The following is a 26,916-nucleotide window of genomic DNA, read 5'->3' on the forward strand; positions in this document are numbered from 1 at the left end:
ATAACAGAGAATTGGTTGGGTCGCTGGCTAAGAAGAGACTATCTACTGAACGGGAAAGAAGTTCTGGACAGAAGATAATCAGATGGCAGGCGTTAAGATTGGATCGTGTGGGAAGACTAAGACGAAAACGGAAAAGGGGGAATATTGAGAATGATGGGTTTGCAGTGAAGAACGTGCCTTTGGGCAGAAAATTATGGATGTAAAAGTCATGCCATGCTACCATAGGGTTATAGAAAAGGACAGCTTAGAAGAAAATGACGGAATTTTATGAAAAATGCGGCATGTAGAACACTTACAATTACAAAATATTGCGGTTTATGTTAAAAGCAGTTGATGGAACATTCAAATATGATCTCCAGTGTGTTCTGTCACTTGATTTGCCTATGAAGACAATAGATTAAACGAAAAAATACACATTTATAAGTCTCAGCTTTGCGTCGCAAGTTCCAGAGATGACTAAAAATAATAGCAATTCTCGTCTGCACAGACAGGGTAAATCCAATTTTTTTTTCTTCCGGAAATACATTTGTGAAAAAAAGAGGCGAAGTATGGCGTAAGAATTTTTTCAGCTTTATTTATTTATATTCCCTCAATGACTTCGCAGAGCAACGAAAATAAAACAATTGACAAAAAGATATTATGGAGTTAAACCCCGAATCTTTTATGAATCTTATTTTAATAAACATTTTATTTTGGTCTGGTTTTCATCCTCCATTAAATTTAGTAGTTTTTAGTTCATATCCGTTACTATAAGAACTGTGTGTGTATTCGTCATAGGCAAATCGTAGGCCTATAGTTATGTTCTTCGGGGTTTGTTTAATTTTCTTGTATGATTACCCTTAGCTAGTTACGTCTGTGGCGTAGAAAATTTTGTGATATGTCGGTACTTGTATTTTGACAAGAAAAAAGTAGGGTTATGTGAGTACACTTATGATGTGACTTAAATTATTTCATTGCTGTAACAAAGGTCGAGCTTTCATGCCGGCTGTAAGCGGACAGTCTTGTTCCTTTGCTACCTATAAACTGCGGGACGAGGGTCCATGGCAGGTGCTCTAGCCGGACTGGCCACCCAAGTGGGCTTGGACGGAAGAGACGCATTCCAGCGCGGTTCTCGAGCCCCATAGCAACACATGTAAGATTGGCAACATATTTTGAAAGGTGGCGGTGCAATACTGTTGCGACGAAATGCATGACGCGTCTGTTATTCTTCAAGGTAATGAGAATTGAGGTACAGCTTCCGCGTAAAATAAGAGAAATGCTTATTTGAAAATTTCTTCCCAAAATCTTGAAGTTTAATAATGCTGTAAATATTATACTATTATTTCTGTCCTAGAAAACAATATTTCCAGTGTTGAGTTAAAATGATATCGTCTGCTAGCATTTAGAGAGTGCTTTGTAGAATTGATATTATATAATTAAGCCCCCCCCCCCTCCCAATTAATGTATCACATGAATGTCCTGCATTACGACCTATAATGTTTACATGCTCCCTGCAGATGCATGGTAATCTTTTGTGTAACTGCTACAAGTCCTAACTTTGAATACTTGTTTTCCAAATATATGAATGAATGTTACGTAAATAGGCTACTATACGAGAATATTAATACTTCCGTAATTTTTTCATCCAAAACGTAATTAAGAATTATTACACTCTTGTCATAGTCTCTACGTACAGTAGATAATATCGTAGGGAGTGGCCTCGAAATGTCACCACATGTAATGGAAGTGGATTATTTTTGTTACTTAAATTTTATTAAAATTCAGATACCATGGAGCAACAGTAACAAATATTAATGAGGAAATTAAACGCAGAATAAATATGGGAATATTCGGCTCAGAAGCTTTTGTCATCTAGTCTGCTGTCAAAAAAGCTGAAAGGTAGAATTTATAAAACATTTATATTACTGGTTCTGTATGTTTGTGAAACTCAGACTCTCACTTCGAGTTAAGGGTATTTGATAATAAGGTGCTTAGGAAAATATTTGGTACTAAGAGCGATGAAGTTACAGGAAAATGGAGAAAGTTACACAACGCTGAACTGCACGCATTGTATTCTTCACCTGACTTAATTAGGAACATTAAATCCACATGTTTGAGTTGGGCAGGGCGTGTAGAACATATAGGCGAATCCAGGAATGTATGTAGAGTGTTAGTTGGGAGGCCGGAGGGAAAAAGACCTTTAGGAGGCCGAGACGTAGATGGAAGGATAATAGGCTATTAAAATGGATTTCAGAGAGGTAGGATATGATGATAGAACTGGATTAATCTTGGACAGGATAGGGACCGATGACGGGCTTCTGTGAGGGCGGCAATGAACCTCCGGGTTCCTTAAAATCCATAAGTAAACAACAGTTTATTAAAACACACAGAATTTCATATCGAAAAATACATACACGTATTGATGATGGTTTATAATTGAATCGCACTTTTTAGAAAGGAACTAAGTCAAAATGTTCTATTTTTCAGGAGAGCAAAAGAACTTACTTTCATGAATAAATACCGTGTACCAGTGTCGTAATATAAACATCAACTCGATGTTAGGGATACAGGGAAAGGTTTGTTTAAGTTCCTTCCTTTGTTTATCTTTGAGTCTTGGAAGTATTAATAATTTCATCAGAAGAAATAAAAATGACAAATTTTGACTTAGTTCCTTTCTAAAAAGTGCGATTCAATTATAATACACAATTGTATAAGCAATACTTCGCCTGAGAGCTCCAAGGGAAATCATCGCAGTGATGTAATTTGATACGAATTCGATTTTAACTATGTTCCCCTTGAACTGGTTCTTGACAAAATATTGACACATGTTAACTGCCGACTTAGCCCAATATATTTTCCACATTCCCTGCGAGTGATTCGTACAAGTAGGAGAACTGTTCTGTTTCTAAATTATATAGGTGGGTTAGACTTTCAGTATGACGTTCTTTTTATTATTTCGTGTTCCTAATGCATTCCACCATTTTGTAATTTCTATATATGTAACATTTATGGAAACTGGTTTGAATTGTCCTTTCTCTTTAATTAATCTGGAATAACATTTTCTCTTCATTCTGTCAGTTTAGGTTCCCAAAGCAGATATGGAAGTTAGAAATAATTCACGGTTTTGGATTGTAATGTTCTTTGTTTGAAAGTCTGTAGCCAAATTTCCACGCTCGTACAACGAAGTCACGAAAATTAGTTCATGTTGAAGTGTCTTTCTGTAGAGCTGCAGGAATTTGTCTGCGAAAGTGACAGACTGCGACATTTTGAATGAATTCAATTATGTTTGATCGAGAGTTAGAAAAATGTTCTCTAGTGATGAGAAAAAATATGCAAATGCATATTTGTATTGGGACTTAAATCCTAATGAAGGTTAGTAATTGCATTTTTCATGTTTAGTTAAGATAATTAACATTGGTTGTTCGTGCATATTTGTGCATATTTCCACATTAAGAGCATATTTCAAGCATATATTAATTTTTTGTAGCGAAAACTGTTTTCAATTTTTATGGACTAGTAATTATTTACTTCAGCTGACGCGACAAAATTTATCCAAAACTCCTTGATTTGACGAGTGCAAACGTAGAGACTACTTAAATTGAGCGGAAAACTGTAATTTAATTTTTTCTAGTTAGTTGGTATTTAGGTGTGTATCTTTGATTGAACTTCGGTGTGCGGTAATAGTTGTCAAGGAACGATTGAATTGGTGTTCGTTTTGATGTTCTTTGTATAGATGACGTGATATTTTTAATGCGTTGATCTGCCGTTTTGTCTTGTGCGAATTAAAAAGCAGTGTTAATTCGATTTCACTAGTTTGTACGTATTCCACAAATCAAATAAATTTTGTCGAGAAAACTCGTCAACTAAAGTAAAGAATGATCTGAAAATTAGAGAAATTAGCAAATGCTTCAAGTAAGCGATAGTGATGTGGACGTTAATCCTATTGTGTTCCCACATTATAAGTTTCGTCTCCTCACTTCATGTGATGTAAAAAGGACTTTTTTATGCAAAGTTTGTTTCTATGTACAGGAGAAACAAGTTGCAATCTAAAAACATGGAAAAGATTGTCACAAAGTTTCATACAGTCATGAAAGAAAATTGTGTGCATCAAATTTGTTTTAATTAAATTCGCATTAGCCAATAAGGCAATAACTAAGAATTGAAAGTGGCTGTTATTCTTTATGCCCAGCAATTTGAATATTTCCTATTAAATGACTATAGGGTACCAACTTATAAAACTCCGTTGGTCTGAGCATGCGTCAATCTTAAAAAGTGACACAGTCTACTATTCACCTCCTTCCTAATTGTCAGCCAATAGTAGCGTGTACTGATAGCAGTGATGCGTCAGATGACTTGTCAGTCTGTAGCGACAATGGTTCAAATTAATGGAGGGAAACTCCAGACTCCGCCTCCAGCACAGCGGTAAGATTTAGTAACCTCCTACAACGAAGTTTTGCCAGTTGTAGGCTTTTATTGTAATGTGGCTTTCCGTGGGACCGCATAGTGTGGTTTTTTCGCCGGCTCTACATTTTTTGCAGTATCTAAGAGCATATTTTACTATTTTTAATGTATATAAATCTTTACTGAATAAACATTTCATTTTCAGTTTGATGTAGTTGCATAAATTATTTTACAAATACTTTAAAACGTTTATTTCCGTTGAGTTGAAGAGCGTCATTATCGTTGTTGACATTTATTGAAATCAATCTCGTGTGAGAGATATATGAAATTGTGTTGACTTTTCACTCAAGTAATTATCTATACGACTCCATCTATTTTCAACGAGATTCATTACACTACATTATCGCTTTAAATTGCAGATTTCTTTTTGTTGCCACTCCTTGGCAATTGTTTCCTACTACATCGACAATTTCAGAAGGCCGGCAGGGCTGGTTATACGTAAAGTTAATGTTTTGACAATGGCGGAAAGTTTAAAAATATTCGGTGAAATTTCCGAGGTGTAAATAATCCCATTCGGAGTTTGGATTTTTCACTAGATAAATTTACTGGTAATCAAAGTTGTTCGTTAATTTATCGGTAAAATCAAAACCTCTTGTGGAATTAACCATGATATTATTGTAACTTCCATGGTAAATTTACTATAATTGAAACGGGTTGCTTAGTTACACAGCAATCGCAAAGAGGAAGCACTAGTAGTAGTTACGAGACTGGATTAATATTATATTTATACTTTTGTTTCAGCCCGTCAACACAGAATCCTTTCAGTTCCTCTCCCCGCAATCCAATATGTCTAACGGAAACAAAAGCAGTTTGTCTCCCCATTTATAGTCAGAATTGAAGCTATGAAACACTTTAGCTCATATACGGTGTAGAATTTGTATGTGAAGAGTGTCTTGGAGGAAAGTGCATTTTCTGTCTCCATAGTGTCTCCATGACTTCATACAGGAGAAGCAGTTGATAAAACGTCGTAAAATGAATACAGCAGAAACGCGCATCTTCACTTCGTAGTGAAGACTACTACAGAATTTTCACTGACACTTTGAGATCACTCGCGATAAGATGCTGCATTAAATACTTAATGTTCTCTATTTTAAATTCAGTGCTTCTCAAAAGTTTAAGGCACCCCTTTTACAAACAGCACTGTTGTGAATATAGGTTCATAGATTATTTTGTAAAATTAAGATTGCTGAAGTTGTATATTTGGGTCATGAAGTTATGCATTTTGAGGCCTTTTGTAATTTTGCGTCCTTCAGTTTTTTTGAGATGTATCTGTTCATGTTTATAGAAACTCGCATTTTTTAAAGTAGAACACATCAGGTGACGTACTTATGAATGTTTATTAGTCTCGAAAAGTCATTTTAAAATGTTATCGATATATAACTTGTGATAAAATAAACACCCAATATCTTTTTGCTTTAATTTTTGCAAGCTACAGGCAAATATCTAGCTGTGAACATTTGCTCATAATCGTTTGAGGGCAAGTTCCAGAAAAACTCAATCCCGTGGGAGAGAAAACCTCAGCCAGGTAACTTATCCGACTTATGACTTTGCTATACTTCTTTTTATTTACTTATGAATTTTAAAAGGGGTGAAAGTAGGTGGAAGAAGAATAACGTACATGAGATTTGGTGATATGGCTTGTTAGCAGAAGAGGAGACGATACTAGGGGATATGCTACTGAAACTAAATGATAGCTGTGAACAGTATGGGATGAAGGTAAATGCAAACAAGATGAAGACCATGGTCATAGGAAGAAAAATAAAGAAGGTAAACTTGCGAATTCTAAATGAGGCAGTAGAGCAAGTAGACAGTTTCAAATACTTGGGGTGTACTATAAGCAGTAACATGAACTGCAGCCAGGAAGTCAAAAGAAGGATAGCAATGGCCAAGAAAGCTTTTAAGAGAAAAAGGAGCATCTTTTACGTACCTTTGAAAAAGGAAATTAAGGAAGAGACTAGTGAAGTGGTTTCTGTAGAGTGTGACATTGTATGGAGTAGAAACATGGACATTACGACGAAGAGAAGAGAAGCGTATGAGATGTGGAAAAGAAGAAGAATGGAGCGTGTGAAATGGACAGACAGAATAAGAAATGAAGTTGTGTTGGAAGGAATGGGTAAAGATAGAATGATGCTGAAACTGATCAGAAAGAGGAAAAGGAATTGGTTAGGTCACTTTCTGAAAAAAAAAAAATCTACTGAAGGTTACATTGGAAGTAATGGTGAACGAGAGAAGAGTTAGGGGCAGAAGAAGATATCAAGTGATAGACAACATTAAGATATATGGATCATATGCGGAGACTAAAAGGAAAGCAGAAAATAGGAAGGATTGGAGAATACTGGGTTTGCAGTGAAAGACCTGGCCTTGGGAAGAACACGTATGCATTTTTTTATTGGGTTATTTTACGACGCTGTATCAACATCTAGGTTATTTAGCGTCTGAATGAGGTGAAGGTGATAATGCCGGTGAAATGAGTCCGGGGTCCAGCACCGAAAGTTACCCAGCATTTGCTCGTATTGGGTTGAGGGAAAACCCCGGAAGAAACCTCAACCAGATAACTTGTCCCGACCGGGATTCGAACCCGGGCCACCTGGTTTCGCGGCCAGACGCGCTGACCGTTACTCCACAGGTGTGGACTAACACTTATGTATATGGCTTTTAAGGAACCTGGAGGTTTATTGCCGCCCTCACATAAGCCCACTATCCAGCCTCTACCATCATACCCCACCTTCCTCAAATTCATTTTAATATTATCCTCCCAAATATATCGGCATCTTTAAATTCCATCAGGTGCAGAATAATCAAATATTTCCAGAAGCGTGTCATCTGCTTACAACTCACAAGTTGGAACAAAATTCGTTTTACGTCATTAACTTAATCATAAACAGAATGTTCAAAATTGGTTACGGTATTCCAAAAGTGTATCTTGTACACATGTTTCACACAGAACTTGTTCATTAAAGAAGTAAATGTAATAATCCCATGCTCTTACGCATTAGCGCAACATATCCCCTTGTGTTACATGGCCGGAGCCGGAATGTCGTAGATACCGTTATTTTTCGCGACATCACAACTGTTTAGCGATTGGAAGGATGGACTGAATTAAGTATCACTGATAACCCGTTGGCAGTACTGTACTATGCGGGCCATCATTCGTTTCATTCAAATGGATCGTCATTCAGAATCCCGCCACTGCCTCCGCATCGCACCCGTGGAGCGAGTCTTAGCGGGCGATGGCAGCCGAAGAGTTCCGAAGTACGATCGGTATTCCCTTTTTTATTTTATCAGTTGGATTCATTTCAGAGGATAACTGGTGTTGCAGTATGACAGTGCCGAGATCGCGGAAATGGTTTAATCGATGTTCTTACTACGAATCAGTCCGAAATTACGTTCTTCGTGCGTATTAAGACGAATTGGCGCTCATATGACGTGTTCTTGTGGCGTACATATTTAATTTAGAGCCGTCATGTTACTAAGTCGGATAACCGCCTTAAGATACTGGAATGAAGTGATATTCGTACAAGTTGTTAGACAAATCACTTCCCCAAACTCTTTATATTCTCTTCCTAATTTTGGGATTGCTTCTCCTAACCCAAACACAATTTTGTTCCTCTATTATTGTGCTTGCCCACAGGGTGACTAGACAGACTAGAGGTTAAGGGCCCAACCTGTGTAAACAAACGGCATTATTAGGAGTAGGGATTCATCCCCATGTGTTTGCCTTCAGTCGCAAGGAAATGTGTTTTTCATTAAATATGGAGTGATTCTCTGCTAGAGTTTCCTGGTTCTCGTAATAAAATCCTAAAAAGTATTTATAATTTATAGGCCTACAAGAAGTGATGTCTACTCAACAATCATCATAGCCATACTTTCTATAGTCTCTGACTTATAAGCTGGCTGCTTTCTCCAGTCAATTTAAACGCGTGAAAGGAAACTCCGTTGTATCTGTATCGCAAATATGAACATAATCTGCCTTGTACAAGTTACATGATCTGAGTCCGTAATTCGGTCTGTCATCCGTGTTTACATTTTCTCAGAGCATTTATGAACGGGTTACTTCAGTTGCTTGTTCATGCGGATGATGTGAATGTGTGAGGAGATAATCCACAAACTATTAGGGAAAACGCGGGAATTTTACTTGCAGCAAGTACCGGTAGTTTTGGAAGTAAATCCCGAAAAGACAAAGTATGTGATTATGTCTCGTGACCAAAACATAGTACGAAATGAAAATATAAAAATTAGAAATGTGTCCTTTGGACAGTTGGAAAAGTTCAAGTACCTTGGAGCAACAGTAACAAATATAAATTATACTCGGTACGAAATTAAACGCAGAATAAATAAGGGAAATTACTATTATTATTCGGTTGAGAAGCTTTCCTCACTAATTTTGCTCTCAAAAGCCTGAAAGTTAGAATTTATAAAACAGTTATATTACCAGTTCTGTATGGTTGTGAAACTAGGACCTCCGGGTTCCTTAGTAGCCATTTGTAAGTAAGTTTGTGAATAGGCACTTTTGTAGTAATATCGTTCAATAAATATCCTAGCGACATGCTTTATGTTGGTTATACTTTTTTTTTTGCACGTATCAATGATGTCAGAAGATGTTTTCTCATTTGTCTTGTAAAGATTACGTCTAGTTATAAATTTAATATTATTCTTATACCACGTCAGTTTTCGTTGTTGGACCCCGGACTCATTTCACCGGCATTATCACCTTCATCTCATTCAGACGCTAAATAACCTAAGATGTTGATAAAGCGTCGTAAAATAACCAACTAAAAATAAAAAAATACCACGTCAGTGCATTGATTTCTACCGTGACCACCATTCACAGTGAATAAATTTTAGGCTATAAGATCACTTTTAATTAAGCTTATAGCCTAAAATTTATTTAATTAAAATTGAAATTAAAATTACCAACCTGTTTTTGTCATTAATCAACTTGAGATATAACAGTGTTATATACTCCATATGCAGATGATATCGGCACGTCAATAGGGATATCTTATGCGAAGTTTACAGCTAGATGGCAGGAGCATTCCATGCGGCGCAACATGTTGTAGGGCTATGTTATGTCATATGCTACAGTTGATTATGTTTTCCCGCTTGTTGGTTTTCTGTGCGTGTCAAAATTATATTTTCAATTATTTTGTATAACCTAGTATAATTTAATTTAATTTACAATAAATAATAACGTAAACCTGTATAATATTGAGCGATTCCCCTTAAGAGATGGGTGGGGAAATCTGCAGTATGCAGAATAAGATACGAATAATTTGAATGTTCATGAACCTAAAAGAGAACTTTGAGAACGAGGTGCACGAATAAAAAAATAGGAACTATGTCGAAGGTGAATATCATATTTAATCATTAGTATTTAGAACCGTACGCTAAAAACAGGATATGCAGCAACCAATGTGGTTTTTTTATATAGGGAAGGGACTATCGAGATTGAATTCCTTGTATTTTTTTCTGTAGTTGCAGAAAGATCAAATGCAATTTTGAATAGGATGATATAATATGATCTCAGTAGAATCACGATTAGTCGTGCGTTTTGTAGGTTAAGGACATGCAGTTTTGAATACTATGTAGGATGATTTTGAAAATTTGAAATTAAAACATGGTTTTAATAATTAGGGTACAGTAAAAAACAATTCTCAAAAAATGAATTTCACTACGGATCGTCCTGGTTAATAAACATCCCAGTTTATCGAAAGTTTACTGCAGGCGTGAACTTCGGAGACTCCTACAACTACTGCATAATATAATCTAAGCTAACGTAGCTCGCTGTCGAGGTTGCATATGTCTTTATTAATTTTTTCTTTTTCCTCTTCCAAAATGAAACTGTAGTCAACAATTCCTTACTTGATTTTTTATTTTAGTAGGTTATTTTACGACGCTTTATCAACATCTTAGGTTATTTAGCGTCTGAATGAGATGAAGGTGATAATGCCGGTGAAATGAGTCCGGGGTCCAACACCGAAAGTTGCGTAGCATTTGCTCATATTCGGTTGAGGGAAAACCCCGGAAAAAACCTCAACCAGGTAACTTGCCCCGACCGGGAATCGAACCCGGGCCACCTGGTTTCGCGGCTAGACGTGCTAACCGTTACTCCACAGGTGTGGACTCCTTACTTGAAGTAGTTACTTTTATTTAATAGCTAGCACTTTCGAGGCGCAATTTAATTACTTATATTTTTAAGGTTTAAAGCATATATTCAGAATATTTCGGGACCTGATTGAAGACAAAAAGCTTTCACTGGTTTTTACATATAGGAACATTACAAAAATTTGCCATTTTTAGTTGTTTTTAAGAGTATTTAATATACTAATACACTACGTATATCCTCAATGCTTATATATCGAAAAAAAAAAAATGCACACGCAAAGCGCATCCCTCAAAGTACACGTGCGCTATCTGTTGGTGCTAGTTCAGGATATCCCTATTACAAAATAATGCTAACGCATCTTTTATAGACACATGTGACCGCTCCTTGTGACTGGAGCGGCTACTGAGAAGCCCTAAAGAATAACTCCTATCTTCTCGTCTTTGACATCGGCTGGACATTAATTGAACACTTGGACTGTAACAAAACAAGCATTCACAGTAATATATATATTTTTTTACTTGGTTTCTAAACGAGCGTCGATGGAATTGGTGGTAGAGAGATGGTATTTGGCGAGATGAGACTGGGGATTCGTCATAGATTACCTGACATTTGCCTCACAGTTTGAGAAATCTTCGGAAAAATCCCAAGCAGGAATCGAACCCACGCTCGAGTGCAAACTCGCTACCGCCTATGCAACGCCGGTGTCTCACAGTAATACTATGTCTGAGTAAGATAACTCACTCCAGAATATCTACTTCTTTTAATGACATCTGTACGAGATGTTGCATTATAACTCTGCCGGTGACTGACCGTATCGTGGGCGTCATACTACTAAAAGGCAAAACAAAATAGTTACCTTAATTCAAATCGTGTGGTCGCTGCTTGCCTGAGTGTGAGATGAGAGTTCAGACATACTTTTCTCCCAAATTAGTACAACTTTTTGCTCTCTCTCTCACTCCTTACCGCAGACTGTGACGTACGGAAACCGAGATGTAATGCGAGATCAGTATGGTTCCGAAAAATAAGAATTACGCTATTAGTCTGAGATTTAATAAATTGCAATAGGTAATTATTTTTATGGTATTATTGACGGCCTGATGGTCATATTGAGAAGTTGTGCATTATGTAAAGTGAATCAAAATAGCATTGAAATATAGTGTACAGTGCTTGAAGTATGGCGTCGTTTGTGGACAAAATTGTGCAATACTAATTCATTATGCAATGAACTAAACATAAAACAGCGAAATGTGCAGTGTAGTTCATTCATTTGAATTTGAGGAGAGGCCATTTATGACTGTGCAAGTCTCCATCACAATTATTCCAATACTTGGAAGTGGTATGTATAGCACTTCAGAATTTCAAATCTTCAAAAAAATATCCATGTAACCAAATATGACTGGAAGGCGCAGCGCAGCCTAGAGGGAATGGTATCGAGCATGAAAGTCTTTTGTTTTGTTGTATTTAAGGTAACCAGTTTAAGCAAATCGTGAAAATTTGTACTACCTTACCATAGAAGGTTTTGAAAATCATTTGGTTCCATGAATCTTAGGCCGCTGTCGTTCAATAGCTTTTTATAGGTGTACTATCTTATCTTGTACCATTGCTTCACTCAACTTTCCTTGTTCCTTTTCTTCGTGTTAACTCGGAACACTAAAGCAATGGGCACACGAGCAGTTTCATATCATTAAACATTTGACAACTGAATATCGTACAACTTACTTGAATCCTGTGGAGAGGAATGCAATGATTATTCTATAATAAAATTACACGGTCATTACAGAACAATAATCTAATTAAAATGTGAGAGTAGAAGGTGTAAGAAACTTCCATCTTCACACGTAGCAATGTCGGAAGTTTTTTTGTTTTGTGTTGGACCTACCCCATGTTCTATGCTTCATGTTTGTGCTCATAAAACCTTCAGTAACGTCTTGCCGTTCATTGTGATGTCGACATATGCTAGTTACTGTTACATAGCTAAGAGGTTTTTTTGTCCTCAAGCGTAATGCGGATTATAGAGTTTGTGCTTGCGAATTAGACATTTCCAAATGCGGTCGAGGCGAATATGTATGGTATGGGTTTTCGGTTTTCGTATACTCGTATATTTTTCAAACTGCAAGGCGAATGTCCGGTAGTCGCAGAGCGAATTCTGGATTTTATACCGCCAAATACTATTTCCGTATCACCAATCCCCACCGTCGCTAGGTAACATTGTTGAAACATTGTCGTTAAATTACACTTTGAAATGGAAAATTATACCTCTCTGCACATTCTGTTCATAGCTATAACAACTATTTTTGTTCTTTGCTCACGCGTAGAAGTAGGTTGTAAAGCTGTAGCTTCCTCTTTCCCAGCGTTCTGTTGCATCTTTCAGAATTCCGTTCGCTTCCAAATTACGTATTAGGCTGCAGGCCATTATGTTGTGATTGCTTATGCTTGTGTGGTTTATATTTGACTGTACCACATATACTCATCTATTGCGAAGATTAGCACGGATTAGAATGCAAGAATGAAATATTTCGTTACCTCTTCGTAACGTGTCAAATTTTAAAGCTTTTGGTGCAATCCTATGGAAGCTAGTATTATTCTCTCCTCTGTTTTCTTGCCTGTCACCACTTTCTTGCACGTCTTGTCTGCTTCCTCCCTGCACCTCTTGCTTGTGAGACGAGATATTCTTCCTCTTATGCTAGCCAAATTAAAATGTAACTCTTCATCGAAGTATCTGTCCTTCGTTTCTTTTAAGTACTTCTACCTCATTTCATTAATAGATTGCTCATTTTTGGGTAGCTGTCCGTTGATTGGTCTTCGTGTTCGAGTATTCAGTTGATCCTCATATTACAGGTATCTCGTTTTGTGACATCAACATAGTTTACTTAACAAGGTTGACTATAAGTAGGCAATACTTTTGCATATACTGCACTTATGCTTGTAAAAGGCCCTTTGATTCCAAGTCACGTCGTTGAGGCATCCAGAAATTCAACATGCTTCCATTTTCAGCCAAGTATAGTCACTACCTTCTGTAAAGAATTACTCATTGGTCCATGTTTTTATAACATAATACATTTTTTATTTGTGAGTGAACCGATGAAATGTCCAGTATATTTTGACATTGGCGTTGGCAGATTTTCGTAAATATAAACTACTGTGTTTCGCATTGCACAGTACTTTACTGTCAGGAACGATTAATCCCTGTAACACTCACCAAGGAATAGCGTTTTTTGCTCAAAAAGAAAAGCAAAGTTAGGATATGGTTTTTCGTGAACCTCTCCATTCATGACAGGTAGAGGCTCGATGTTTTGCGACGGACTATAAAGCGTTTCCTCGGGGTATCCGAGTGAGTGAGTGAGATTCCTTTCCTGACCGTGCATAGGAAAAAACAAGCCGCCGCACTCTGGAATGTCGTGATGATGATAGGGGGCCCTGAGCAGGTTACACTTCTCTATTTACGTATGTTTTCCAGGAATCCTTGTGAACTCTTAACTTCTGTACCACTAGCTTTTGGGGCGTTTCGTGGTAACCCGGTGTGGACCAAGTTGAAAACACAATCTGGCCCCTTTGGTACTTTCAAGCCATTGGCCATACTTTCATCTCTTTGTATCGCACTGTATCAGGCGTGTTCATTATAGAGTACGTTTGCACTATCTCATGGTAGAAAAATATTATTGTGATTCTGACGAAAAATCGATTTCCGTATTTCGTTAAATGAACATTTTTTAACACCCATGATATTGGGATTTTTTTTTGTGCTTTCAGTTTACTGCGATTACTAATATAGCTTTCTTCTTTCTTCTAATAGCCGAAATCTTTAGTTTTTAGACCATTTTTCTTCTAGCTTTTCAGTATAGGCTGGAGATGGCTTGCCTCTTGTCTATCCTCGTTGAGAGGACTGCACTGAAGTAGATGGTTTGTATCATTATACAGTACACAGGTTCCGATTCAATTACTAGGGTTATTTCATAAGTCATGGTAACTACATTATATCAACCAGTAAAGCTGCAGGAATGTAAATTTACTATATGCGATTGAAGGTCACTGGAATGAGCTTCCCAATGTTCGTACTGAATTGGGTCCGGGTACAGGAGACAATGGGTAAGAAAAATTGAAAGATACATATATAGAAATCATGGTTTTATTGTGCACAAAAGGAAACAAAGTACATCACTCTCGGCTAACATCCTTTAAAATAATCCCCCAAGGCTGCCCACACATCTTTTCCAACGATGATTCAGGCGTTCAATACCATCGGCTGTGTACGTTTCGTCTATGTGTACCACCTCTCGTCGAAATGTTAAAATGTCCTCCCTGTTTGAAAACTGCTTCCCATACAGCGGCTTCAATTGTGGAATGAGATCAAAGTAGCATGGGCTGAGATCAGGCGAGTAGGGAGGATGTTCCAACACACTATCACCCAATGCTTCTCGTAACTCAGAATGACACTGAACATTTCTGCGACGAAGCACTGCAATTTTCACATAGGACCGCTGTTCAACTTTACTTACATCCATCTTGGAGCACAGCCTCTAGCATACTAACTTTCGCGTGTAGTGTCACCTAGCCACGAATGCACAGATGCAGTCTGGCAGTGGCATCCCGTATAATGTACGACAGGTTGTCTAACGTATATACTGAACTAACCACATTTTCGGTTATTCGGAAGATATAACTTAGTTGCCATGACTTAAGAAATGACCCTCGTATATTAATTCTTTTCAGATGTGTCAAGTTGTCGTGACCAGTTAGAATTTTCAATCTTATTGTATTCTTCACCTGACATAATTAGGAACATTAAATCCAAACGCTTGAGATGGGCAGGGCATGTAGCACGTATGGGCGAATCCAGAAATGCATATAGAATGTTGGTTGGGAGGCCGGCGGGAAAAAGACCTTTGGGGAGGCCGAGACGTAGATGGGAAGATAATATTAAAATGGATTTGAGGGAGGTGGGATATGATGGTAGAGAATGGATTAATCTTGCTCAGGATAGGGATCAATGGCGGGCTTATGTGAGGGCGGCAATGAACCTCCGGGTTCCTTAAATGCCATAAGTAAGCAAGTTGCTGTATCCGTAAAAACTACTAATACAGACTTCCTCCACTGTATCATTGTTCATCTACTTTCTGTCATGGTAATATTTTAGTATCATACAGTGAGTGCTAGAAACTATTCTAACACGGAGAAATTTCAAAATAACATTGGGCTAACTTTTTTTGAACATATCTGTAACAAACTTTTTACCCATGTATGCGTTAAAGGTCTTGAAACTTTCATTAAAAATATCTGTTATTTAATTCTAGCAAATAGAAAGACTATTCAAGAACTACCAAAAGAGAGCTCAAATGGTATTCGAACACTCTGCTTTCCCTTCTTTAACGATTTTTCAACAGACTTGTCACCCGATTGACCCTGGTATCACACCGAATATTTAAGCTAGTATACATACATACCGGTGATAAGTCAATTAGAGAACGCGGATAGCTGAAGCAACAACTAACAAACAATTTAAGGAAATCACAATTGTGTGAAACGTCAATACTCTAGTAATACACTTTGATATCCAGAACAGAGGGAGATAGACCGCGTGGAAAATCGTTTATATTTCTATTTCCATGGTACCACGAGTGACGTCAGCACACTAGAAGAAAATGGAGACAGTTTTATCCTTATAGGGTTAAACTTGTTTAATGTTAAAATTTGTCGGAAGGAGAAAGAAACAACATAAGGCGATAGATACACAATTACGACGATGCATAATCAATGTAAATTACCGCGGTAGATCTCATCATGGACAACATCGACAATAGCCCATGGCTTTATTGATAACGAGGGGGCGGATATTGATGAAAAGTCATCGTATTTTTCACACTAAGACGATGCCTATTTGAAATGCATTTTACTTTCTTTACCGATAGGTCGGTTAAATCATTTTCTAACCAAATAGGTCAGTAGTAATTACCTACTGAATAAGTGAATAACAGTGAAATTTGAATTTATAGTTTGGAACAGACTCTAAATCCATCCCTCATTCCACTGAAGGTTTCACTTCACACAACGGAAGTAATATAAAATGCTTGGCAGCAGCTTAGTTTAAGTGAGGACTTTGACCGCTACTGTTCTTTTGTCGGTACGAGGGTGTCATTAGAATTTATGTTTGAAAGGGGGGAAACTTTCACCATGTCCTGAGGATGTCTTGTCCTCAACATGGTTCGGAAGGGATGTCTACTGTAGTAAACAGTTTTTTAACAAAAAGATTGCAAGAATGCACGCTGCGTCTACAATTTTGTTTTGTCATTCACACTGCCTCATGTGGAAGATCCGGTAACAAAAGTGAAGCGCGGAAGGACGACACGGAGAATGAAGGCACTGACATGGACCGCCCCTTATTGAAACACATTGTAAACCCTCATTAAAATCTATAGTTTTCCCTTAAAACCTTCATTTTGTTGCATGTTCTTTTTCTTTATGTTAGCCAAATTCCAGGAGTTGCCTTCTCTCTCTCTCTCTCTCCGAGATTTGCAGGGCTGTCATTGAAACAAGGTTACTAATTTTTTAGACGTTGTGGTGCGAGTACTGTGAATAATATTTAAATGCCATTTTCTTTTAATTTTGTCATTTTTCTGTTAGTTTAAGGGCATTTTAATGATCATTTTAAGTATATTTTTAGGTCAACATTCGCCTCCTATTGATAAGTATAGTGAACGAAAATATTTAAAGAAATGACATCCACGGAAAATTAGTGTTATAGATGTACGCGTATTCATAAAAGGATCCTAAAATACGTCCTCCGAAAATTGCCACAGAACTCAGAATAACGTAACGTGAATATGTGTGCGACTGTAGCTACTATTAGTACTTTGTAAATAAATATCATGGGATATTTGACCGTAACAAATGCCTGCCGAACGAGACTAACAAACGAAAAATATAGCAGATTGGACTGGAGAGGGGAATTACAAGTACAAATTAAATTGTTTAGCTAACGGTAGGAAAAAAGAAGACAATAGGAATGGACAAACGTTTAAAGTGAAGTGTTGAAGTTCACTATTGCAAACAAAAACAATGAATAGACTATGATGAGGCAATAAATTCTGATACTACGCAGGCCAAACCAGCATTAATTTTTGAACGCGTCTCATTGCTATTATCTGTGAAACTCAACGGTAAAACCTGATGTCAACAAATGCACGTGTTGTGATGTCTCATGATTAGCTGTCTACAAGTACACCTTTGTGTCAAGAATTTCCAATATGCTTTATAGTCTACCATTTATTTATTTTCAAATAAAATAATAATGAAATGTATGTTAATGTTTTTTTATTTTAATTTGATATGGCACGAGAAATCAATACATACTTTACTTTATTTATGATTTCGTCATTTTCGTTGAACACGGTTTGATGGAGTTGTAAAACATATCAGTGTTTGATATATTTTTGCAACTTTGAAATTATGTTAATAATAATATTATTCCGTCGCCATCAGTGCCAGTTAACCGTTTACTTACACCTTAATAAAGTCATCCAACTCTTAGGGAACAGCACCTTTAATCTTTTGCTCGGTGATCCATAGCCTTTCAGATTGTAATGTCATACGACGTTTTCCCATGTCAGTCATCCGGCATCCTCAGGATATGATCTTTCTACGTAGTTATTTCCATATGTATGATTTCATGGATTCCGCAGATATTGAGTTCATTCTTCTTATGCTGTAGTCTATCCCTGCAGCCCCTATCAGAAAGAAATCTTCTCTCTGTCGCTTTTGTATCACTTCTCAGGCCGTTTCTTTGTGAGTTTTCTCGCATTTAAACCTCGTCACGAATAGAGGATTAAGCTAGCTCTTTTCTGCTAACAGAATAATATCGCTCTTGCTTTCTGGCGCAATAGTCTAGCTGCAACTTTACATTATAGTTTGTTTATTTACTCTTGTAAGAAGGCGCAATCGATGTTGATTATACAATACTTTTTAAAATTATTATAGGTCATAAATATTTTCTTTTATTATTTAAATTGAATGGTCACGCTCTTTTACTCATTGTTTCTGTTTAGAAGTGAAATGGGTGAAATTTTTGTTTTCTATATTTTTTAAGCTAGAAACTTCTTTTTTATATGCAACAACCTGTTCTTAATATTATTGTCCACAAGTTTCATTAGTACCAGTTTAATAGTTCCTGATGTCTTTTTTTTTTTTTTTTAATTTTAACTTCAAAATATGTAATCTATTTCCACAAAATATAAGCTACAAGCCTGAAAAAAAATTATATAGCATCTTTGATATGTGTATAATTTAGCAGTAGAGCCATAATTTGAATTTTGACTATAAGTGTCCTGTAAATATTTAATTTAGTCAGTTACATTTTTTTAGTGTCTGGATGGTATATTTTATTTTCTAAATTTGGAAATATTTACTTTATCCAGAGAGTGCTTTGTTTGTGTTAACCATAGTTTTCAAAACATGCAGTAGAAATTTCAACTTATCAGCATGAAGTTTTTTGGAGTCCATAGTATTTGAATGTGAACAAATGCAGTGAAAGTAGAAGTGTGGAAAAGTTACTTTGAAATGTCGATTTTCCGTCACGAAAACTTGTTCGTAATTGTGAGTTATAAAGAAATCATGAATTTTGAGGACAATAATATGTTGATATTTTTGGCCAACATATTAATGGTCACTGATTATTTCCAGTTAATCCGGTCCCCACAAAATGACTAACATTTCACCCACCTAACATACTCTTAGGACAGATAGCCCAAAATTTGTATAGCTGTCAAAAGAAAAAGTGGTCGTCTCTAGATACTAAGTTCTCTTCGGATATCCGCTACAATTCGGAGACAGGCGATGTTACATATTGTTGAACCACGATGCCTGCCATATACAGTCATAATTAAAGTATTCTACTTATTACACTTCTAACGTAGTGTAGCGTTTCGGACTGGTATTCGTGAGGTTGTGCGTTCGAACACCACGGAGTGCTTTTTATGTTTTTTTTTTAATATGGAGAAAAATATAATTGCTGCTGTCTCTTTTATGACTGTTTTAGTAGACCTAATTAACATCAGGTTCATGAATGCATTATGCCATGGCTTTATCGTTATTTATTATGACATTGCGGCAAATGGAAAGAAAGAAAAATGTTATTCTCAACAAAAATATCTTTTCTGGCATAAACAAAACAAGCATACTGACATCTGCCTTAGAAAATTCAAGCAATTAAAAGTTAAAAAATCAAACCAAAATTAACGATTCAATATTTAGACCATTTTCCTCCAATCACCATCACATTTTGCTGTCGAGTGGACATGTCCTGGACGAGCTTCCACAAATCGTCAGGACGTCTTGGAGGGGGATTGGGTCAACTTTTGCACATATTATTATGCTTCTTTGCTTGTGCCCCCTAGGCTCAGTTGGAAGAACGTCTGAATTCAGATGTCAGCGTTTCAGGCTCATCTTCGTTTCTTTTTATTTTGTGTTTCAGGATAGTATAATATAATATAAGAAGAAAAAACCAACACTAGTATTATACAACGTATTTTTCCAAATCTTACATTGAATTTATATTGTTTATATCGCTAAAGAACATAACAAAATAAATGATAACTTGAATATTTATTTCGCTAAAGAACGATAACAGAATATAAATGATAACCAAAATATTATTTATTCCGCTAAAGAACTATAAGAATATAAATGATAACTTGAATATTATTTATATCACTAAATAACGATAATAGAATATAAATGATAACTTGAATATTATTTATACCGCTAAAGAACTATAACAGAATATAAATGATAACTTGAATATTATTTATATCGCTAAAGAATAACAAAATAAAATAATAACTTGAACAAGATTCGGAACTCACAACCTTCGAATCATTAAGGGAGCAGTCTACCGCTACTCTCTGAGACTGACATCGAATATAGTTCCGAAACTGCTTCTACAAGAGCGAGCATCGTGTAACATAATCGTGATCCGAAGTGGACTTACAAAATAGTCGCTGTTCACGAGTGCGGCCACTTTTTTTTTTACATCTGTACATATACAGTATGTACAGTAATTTCATTTATTCTCGTATTATAATCTCACTTCGGAATGGGATAAGGACTCGCTGGAAAGTCCTCTAATATGCTTCATGGTTTATGGTCCTGTGTCCTCTATTGGTTATGCCAAAATATTGTCTCGTATTCCCCCCCCCCCCGCCGCCCCTACATGTTTCAAATCATTCTTTGTTACTACACAGCAGTCTTCGTCTGATACAGCCAACCAATCGTGCATAATGAAAACAGCGTTGAGAACGTCTTAATTTTAAGTTTATTTTGGCAGGTAGCTGCGTCCATTACTGAGGCTCCAACTTGCATTTCGCAACGTTAGCCGCCTTATGAAAATGCAGCCGTGAACTTGAGCGACTCCAGCATCTGTTCTACCGCGGGTCGATTACGAGCGGCAACTCACCGGCTATTGAATTAGTCGGGTGTGCTATTCTGGCCCGCCCGCTTTACTACGCTTGGACTGCAGATTCGCTTACTCCCTTGTTGTGGAAGGACCGAAGTTATGAATTGTTTCCTTTTGAAATACACAAATCTCACTGGAATTGTAGATTCATTCTCATCATTTCGTAGATTATACTAGTACTGCCATTACATTGGCTGGACCAGCGACTCGTTCCGAAGTTAATTATTGTATCGATTCGCCCTTCTCATTTTTGGTCCAGGTTCGTTTTCCCGATGGTTTGTATTGGTGGGTATTTCGTGGAAGTTTACTAATGGGCATCCTTCGCACCGCGCTATTGCGTCGGATTTTTACGCTGTTAACTCGGGTTCGAATTTATATTATTTAATTCTATAAATTATTTCTCATATATTCCAATTAAATCATTAACAGAAAAAAATAATTAATATAAAAATTATAAATTGAAAATGATAAGCAATTTATTTTCAGTATTTGACCCATCAACAAGGGTGGGTTCCCAAGTGGGAAATTTGTGGTGGGCATAGGTGGTGTTCAGTGGTACATATGGAGTGGTCCCGTTTCCCCTACCGGAAGTCCATTACTGCTCCATTAATCACAATTATCACATTCCTTCGCTGTAGACCCCAATGGTGCACCAAGGACAGGCGTATTCCTTCTACATGGGGACACTTCGTCAGTGACTCAAAAAAGTAAAGCATCCACAATTGGGGAAGGGGAAGAAAAAGTTATTGTACGTCCGCATTGCGTTGTTTCCATTCTTCTTTATAACTTTATAATCTCTTTGAATATGTTTTGTTTCCTCTAATTGATACAGTTTTCTTCGTTTTTGGTTTATGTCATTGTCTAAAAAATTTATATTAAAAAGCGCTGTGTACTTCCAATCTTTCGGTCTTAGACTGTTATTCTGAAATTCATGATCGTTTTTACGGCTATGGTTCCAATGATAATAATAATAATAATAATAATAATAATAATAATAATAATAATAAAGAAAAATCATGCTATGACATGAGTCCTCATCCTTCCTGGCCGATGCTCTAATATCTAATTCATAGTACATCCATACCTTCACCGTACCACCAAATAAGATGAATATAATAGAGTGAAAAAAGAAAACGCTTTGTATTAATTCGTACTATTTAGATCAGGTGATTAAGTGCAAATTTCGTCAAAGTTATTGATATCGACATTGTTGAGTTTTTCGAGAAAATGAAATGCAGCGTGTAATAGTACAAAGCATAAATAGCACTGCGTACTTTTTCATTTTCCTCTACCATGGCTTTCTGCAACCACATAACTATTGTAGTGGAGTAAAATTTTCTTTACTCTTTTAGGCATTTGATCGAAACGTGTACATTTTAGGAGTGAATTACTACCAAACTTAGTCATAAATGGCTTGTTCTACACTAACCTACAAAATGTAACTCACATTTTCAACCATTTGCATAGAATCTGGAGTCCACATTTTTTTTTATTCTTTCCAGAAAATCTTACGTAGAGGAACAAAACGTTGTATGTATATATATATATATATATATATATATATATATATATATATATATATATATTTTCGTCATATTTATAGAAATCATATCTGAGAAGAATATAGTTTCTCTTCCATCTGTATTTGTAAAATCGTAATTCTTTATAACGGTGTAAACCATTTGGTTTGTTCCGACTTTGGTATTAATTTGATGTAGGGCCTACCTTGGGATCTGCCCTTATGCAGCTTTATAGTTTTTTTTTTCCTTCATCTTTATTAGATGAGTTCGCGGGAAAAACGATGCATGTCACAGTTTTCTTAAGGTTGATGTCATTATCTAATTCAATGGATCACTGCGAAATTTAATGTTGTTCTTATGAAAAATGGTAAAAAGGAGAATTATCACCACGACTACAGTAATTCTTTCCTTTATTTTCTATAGAAACAGCACTACATCTTGCAGTTATAGACTCAATTATATCATTATCTAATCCTTAACAGAAATGTGACATTCATCGGTTTTCCCGCGAACTCTTCATATACTAAAATATCACTTTTCTTAGAGTCTTTAAGCATATAAAGAATGTTGTTATTGAGAACTGTATAAAAAATCAGATCTTAGACTCGGAAATGTTTTTTTTTTTCCTTACAACAGTTTAGAAATAAATCATTCTCTTTTTCATTCAGTTTGTTGAATTGATGGTAATAAATCCAGAGTTACAATGCTTGCCTGCTACCGGATTTCCGGAGGGATTTAGCAATATTTTCTTCATCATCACTATTCATTACTAAGAACTGAAATGAACAATAAAATAATTACAAAATATGTTTTTTTTTATTTTTGTCTTGTTGGTAAATTGCTATGGAAGACACCACCGCCTTCTGGAAACGTATCGTAAATCCGGTGGTTACAACTAGATTGTTCAATTTTTCGTAACTAACTAAAATTTGTACATTTTAAAAATGTTTAGTTTTTCTGAATAGTGGTGAAAATAATGTACTTACATGGCTTGTAACTAACCGGTATTTTTCTTTGCTCGTGGTTTTAGGGCAGAAGCATCCTAATTTAACCATCTAGTTTAAAAAAGCATCTCGTTAGCCCCTTGTTACATAAATTTCGCAGCATATTTTCAGGCATGTGTTGTAAATGTTGGAAGTAGCCTATTCTTTGCCTTCTACCCCTTCTATGTTGTGAGTCTAAATATTTGCAGCTTCTCGGTTGTTTCATGTTTCACATGTATATTGGAACCTATTGTTTTAATAATTGAATATCATTTCCGCTAGTATGATGAGGAAATCCGGGAAAATTGTGTTTTGTACATTATGAATAATAAATCAAATAATCAAAATTTTAATAATTTATTTAGAAAATGAGACAAAATACACTTCAGAAATATCAAATAAATAACATACCAGAAATGCCAAATATATAACATTCACAGTTAAATTATTGGGAAAATAGAACATTGCTTTATCCATTGTTCAGAATTGATTCCTTTTAATATTGGAAGGAAGATATTTAGTAGCCATATTGCTCACAGAGTTTTTAGTGCCAGAATCCTTTGGACTCGTGATCTGACTAGTTAATTGAGATTGATGTTAGTGTTTTCTTTCGAAATTAATTTTGGACAGATTTTTAAAATTCTTTTCGTTTATATATTCATTTTAAGACTTGTTAGAGAAATTTTCATTTTTGGGAGGATTCAAAGTTGTAAATTTTGGTACGTCGGTGATGGAAACCTTCCATAACTTCGGAAATGTACGAGAAGCTGTGGTTCGTATTGAAATGCAGTGGTTTGTCCTTGACACCCCAAATAAATTTATTTCAGGTTTAAGTACTTCCAAAATGCATCGTTAAGCGCATTTCTTCCCCTTCTCCCAGAGTCTAATATGTAAGAGAATGGGTAAGTAACACCGGAACGTGTAGTGGCACGCTAAGTATACCTCTTCATAGAACATCTTGTTATTCATCATCTTTTACAGTATCTACCTCGCGTCAATGGAATTCCTTGTCACGAAGTATTAGGGGCTGCAAGACAATAAACACCTGTAAAAACAGCTTAAAAGATAACCTTATCAGCATTTCACTCCAATCTTACTGATTTAAACTATCACTGTCTACATTGTTACTTCATTCTTTAGACATCATCCTGATAGTGCTGTATTTTCAAAATTGTCTCATAATAATCTCTTTCTATTATCTAATATTATTTGAAATATATTAACATTCTATGTATTTTAGCTTAATTCTGCTACACAGTTTATTTCAGTGTCTAATTAATAGTTCATACTATTTTGTTGTTTAATTCGTATATAACTCTTGTATACATGTAACTCTCACTTAATCAAATTGTTGAATTTTTTGTAAGTTCATGCACACTTTTTGCTGGTTGAGTGGAAGAGAAGGCCTTACGGCCTTAACTCTGCCAGCTAAAATAAATGATTATTATTATTATTATTATTATTATTATTATTATTATTATTATTATTATTATTATTATTATATTTCATTGTGATGCTACGATGCTAAATTATACTTAATTGTAATTTGTGCGAATGCCAAATATTTTGTGATTTCTTCCCCTCTGCCACGCGATTACAATACACATATTATTAACCGAATGTAGCCTAAGTCAAGAATTAAGATACATAACAATCATAATTTTTTATTTTGTGTTTTTGAGATGCTGGCAAGACCATTTGACTGAGGTGTATCTTCACTGCTTGCGCCATCTTTTACCTATATGTTCACGTGTATATTATTTCCTTCTGGTTCTATGGGGACCGAGGATGATTTTATAGTACATTGACACATTATTTTCTCTGTGTTGTGCCCCTCCAAGAACTGAACGTAATCCAGAGGTAACTGCACACAAGTGTAAAGTAGATAAATTGAATTCCCAGAATTTAAGCTGCAACTCGCAAGTTATTTAAGTGTATCAAATTCAGGACATGCAAGGAAATTTTTCTTCTTCCCCATTCGCCTATGTCGAGTCATGAGCAGAAAACCTAAGACATGCCATGGCTGTCAGCGGACTAGATCTGCCTCATTACAGGTCCTGACTTGTTCACGAAGTCGCTAGATCATTCTTTGGGTTGAGTCCAGTGTTTCTATGATGACCATAAAAGGTTGAATCAAAATAATCTATACCTATTTATTATCCCGTGTCTATAAATCTACATATGGCGACTTTTGAGATTCATTTTGTGCTTTATAGTATCATGAAAAATTGTCGCTCAATATTTACGTATTCTTTAAATCTCGGTGATTTTTTAAATCGCGGGAATGGTAGAAAGTGTAATTATTTTATGGGTCGTAACTTTAAGGCATGATGACATTTTTTGTGCTTGCAAACCGTTTCACTACGTAATTTTATCATTACAAATTTCCTGTGTAAGTTGGTTTGATATAGCAAAACTGATCATATTCTGAGTGAGAAGTATTTGTTACAATAAAAGGCCGAAAATCCGGTTGCCAGAAATCTGCGTTACCGAAAATACTGAATTTTGAAAATCCTCATGTTTAGATTGAGTATTTTTGTGTGGGGAGATAAAGGAGGTACAGTGTAATTTCTGCTTTCATTCGTGTATGATGTTCTTCTTTGATTATTGTGCAGTATTAAACACGACTTCAAGTATTATACGTTCTTTTTTGTGGTTTATACTTTTTATTCTTAGGCCTATATGTTTGCCTGATGTTGAATTTATTTCCATTTGAAAATGTTTGTTTTGCATAAATGAATCAAATTTTAGTTGCTAATGAAACTGTTAAATTCTACCTGGTCATATCTTTATTTCATCTTAAATTTTTATTTTAAAAGTACTGCCTGAGAATTCTGATCGGATCCATTGCAGCATTTTGTAATTATATTGTGTATTGTATTGTTTACAAAATAGTATTTGTGAACAATTATTTGTATTATTTCTAGTGTTTTTAATTCCATTTTACTTAATAAGCAATTTATTTGTGAACGTACATTGCTATGTTCATTATTGAAAAGAATAAAGCGATGAAATTCTGCTGTAGCCAGTGGTGTATTTCTAAACAAAAAAAGGCCCGAGTCTGGGATTTCGTTAGTACTGGTCTTCGTCATCATAATTACCATTTCCGCAGGAATACTTTGGCATGTCAGACGAAAATACGCGGGTTCAAATCTAGATATAAAGGTTATTAGTTCTGCGGAGTAATTGTTTAAATATGAATAAAACATGACTCTTTCTAAATGCAAAATTAGACAATAATGTGAAAATCATAAAAAGTGGCCTGGCACCGTCCAGCCTCGAAAAATAGTACCCTGACGCCGCCAGGCTTGAAGTACACCACTGGTCATAACGCTGTTTTCAAAACAATAATTTTAGTTGTACTTAGCTGTATGGACTATGTATGAGGTTGAGACCCTTTATTCTGGATTGTAATGCCTCGGT

The 26,916-nt window shown here is 35.9% G+C and overlaps 1 protein-coding gene across 4 annotated transcripts in view; it reads left to right on the forward strand.

Annotated features, from left to right (window-relative positions):
- LOC138706642 (serine/threonine-protein phosphatase 4 regulatory subunit 1-like) overlaps nt 1-26,916 on the forward strand; it is a 439,770-nt gene that overhangs the window by 222,160 nt on the left and 190,694 nt on the right. The gene's annotated exons all lie outside the window — the stretch shown is intronic.

Source organism: Periplaneta americana, chromosome 9, assembly GCF_040183065.1.
Source record: "Periplaneta americana isolate PAMFEO1 chromosome 9, P.americana_PAMFEO1_priV1, whole genome shotgun sequence".
Classification (NCBI taxonomy): Eukaryota; Metazoa; Arthropoda; class Insecta; order Blattodea; family Blattidae; genus Periplaneta; species Periplaneta americana.